A 3,047-nucleotide genomic window follows, 5' to 3' on the forward strand; every position below is an offset into this window, starting at 1 on the left:
GTGTATGTGGTCACACCTTGAGTTAGCATTCTGTGAGAGAGAGAGAGAGAGAGAGAGAGAGAGTGTTTTGCAGTACATCCATGAATCTTCAGCAGAAGGGTGTCTCTGGCCAAATCTAGAGAACAATGATACCGATACATGCATTTTAGTTTTCCAAATCTTACTAGAAAGTTGTGATTTTAATACTAAGTTGTGATTTTAATACTGTATTAAAATGTGGGACTCACTTTCAAAATCTCTTTTTTCTTTTTAGGGTTTGCACGCATACTGTGCCCTTGCAGGAGAAAAAGTTTGCATTTACTCCGGCACGAATGTCCTACTTTGGAGGATTCTTTATAATATGCAATTTGGTATCATTTTAAAAAAATAAAAATAACACTTTTTTAAGTACCTAGCCATTTTGAGTATCTAACCATGTGTGTCCCATTCTCCCTCCATCATTGTTCGAAGCCATTGATTGGATAGTGATATCGGATATGGTGGTGTTACCGAGACCATGTCGATCATATTATATATTTTTCGAAGCTAAAATATACAATAAAAATGTATGAACTAATCAAATATGAAAATAAGAAAGTATAAAATGAGACCATTTACAATTTGGTCACATTAATATTTGACCATTGGATGTGAAATTTGGTGGCTACAATTATTTCATTGATCAAGTTTAAACTTCAAAAGAAACTTTTTCATACTTTGTAATACATCCAAGCTATCAAATTTCACATCAAATGGTTGTAAGGAATTGTGACCACTTTGTATCAAAGTTAAATGGTCTCATTATATACAATCCCAATGAAAATTTATACTAGATTTCCTATTTCCATTCCATACTAGTATAAGCATGTCAACCCCGGCTAATGTGAAGATGGACGGTTCACCCCAATCATTCATGTTGACATCAAATCTATGGAAACTAACTGTCCAAATATTTTTTTAGTAAAATTGTTACTTTTAGTTTTTAAAATTATTTATTTTTCATATTATGATTTCCATGTTAGAGATTACCTGATCTTAAAAATTAAGTCCTAAAATCCATCTAAAAATAGATTTATCAAGAGGGCTGTATTTTTACATATGCGGGATTGACCGCATAGAAACCGGTTCCTTTAAATTCATATATTCATATCTGATAAAAACATGGCCCACAGTATACAGCGCTCTTTCGGGAGGGGTTATATATTAAGTATGGATATAGTTTTTGAGTCCTACGGCTCGTATGGGTCCCTTCTCATGATTCGTTTTTAAGATGGATTTTGGACTCAATATATTAGGTATATATAATATCTATCATGGAAATCGGGAATTTGTTAAAAAATGAATTTTTAAAATTAAAACAATAATTCTTGAAGGAAAATTTTAAATCATTGATTTTACCCTTTCATAGACATGACAACCCCACATGGATTTTTAAGATGAATGTGTGAGGCCTCGGGCGATGCAAATGTAATGTTTCCCCTAGCGCCTAAACTACTTTTCCGCTATGCATAGCATCCATCAACGCAAATGGGAAAGTTGAGATGTACCATTACGCTCGTGTTTGTGGCGACATCTCAACAGATAATTATCAAGATCGAATTGACTGCCCAACTGATAAGGGATATGGCCCAATCGAAACCACCAATTTGGCTAAGTGAGTCGATTGGACTAGATTTAAAAAATAAAAAAATAATAAAAATATTATTTTTAAAATATGATATATATAAAAAAAAACTTTTAAACTTCGTTTAATCGGTCAAACAGGTTAAAACCGGATGGTTAGAAAATCAAAACCAGTCAAATTTTTATTTTGACAAGTTTTAGACCAAACTAGATTTTTGCTTTAGACCGGATCGGAAAATACTAGTCAAGTTGGGTAGTTCAGTCTGATCTTAAGAGCTATGATCTCAACCATCCATTTGTTTACAATGAGCAAATGAGGCAAGAATTACCACAAATAGTATGATTGAAATTATGGAGATAATATTTCTCATGGTAAATTTACCCCAAACAAAAAAGATCCATGTGCTTTCTACACAAGGTTTATTCTTACATAGTATTTGATTACTCTTTTCGTAAATTTGAGTTGTATCATTGTATTTTTTTTTTGGGTGAATAAAAATGAAAACTGAGCAACCACCTTTTACGCAATATAAGATTTGGGTAGTTTAATGGTAGGAATTGTACTTGAGATGTAGTGTTGCTTGATGTCAATTGTTAAATACTCGAGTCCAAGTCCGATTCCTTCATTTATAAATCCACCATCTCTTCTAAATGATAGACGAAGTGGATGATTTATTCCTTGAAAATGGTTCATCTCCATTATGTTATATGTTTTGTTTATTTATTAGTATAGTCTAAGTTGGGTTTATGTAGCCATTAAAGGCCTTATGATAGCCTCTATAAACATTTTATATAGTGATAGTGGGAGTGTGGTCCTCTTGTGAACCATACTAGGCAATTGCTATTTGCTGATACGCGGATTTGGCTTGATGTGCTAGGCCAGTTGAGTTGGAAAATCTAAGGTACTTGCGCATAGAGATAAACCGATGAGAGTTCAGTGGGTCATCTCTTGATGAGGTCGAAGTTGCCCAGATGAGTGAGCTAAGGGATTGTGTGGCCTTGTGGCTTTTAGAGACTGGGCCAAAACCTCATATATGTACCATCACATGGCATGTATATTGATAGCCGCATCGAAAAAGCAATCCACCATTGATGATGACGTGTGTACTTGTACGAGAGATTACTTTTATGCATCACAGAGCTGTGGTTGCATCATGGTTTGGGGGACTATGGATATGCCTCTTGGAAAGAACCTATAGTTCATAGAATGAGATTACATCCCCCAGTCTATTGGCTGACTTTAGTGGTCCAATCATGAACCTCTACAGTGGACTGTAGGTTATGGGAACCGCTGGGTTAGTTTGAGAAAGCAAATGTGGATCGTAGTTCACAGTTGCAAGTGGAGTTCTCCAATATATTCATAACTTCTCGACTTATACGAATCCGTTTCCCATCAAAACTAATTAGTTTTAATTAATTTTATGTTATATATTTTTTAAAATGAT

The sequence above is a fragment of the Amborella trichopoda genome, chromosome 12 (assembly GCF_054954075.1).
Source record: "Amborella trichopoda isolate Santa Cruz 75 chromosome 12, AtrichopodaSantaCruz75HAP2 v2.0, whole genome shotgun sequence".
Classification (NCBI taxonomy): Eukaryota; Viridiplantae; Streptophyta; class Magnoliopsida; order Amborellales; family Amborellaceae; genus Amborella; species Amborella trichopoda.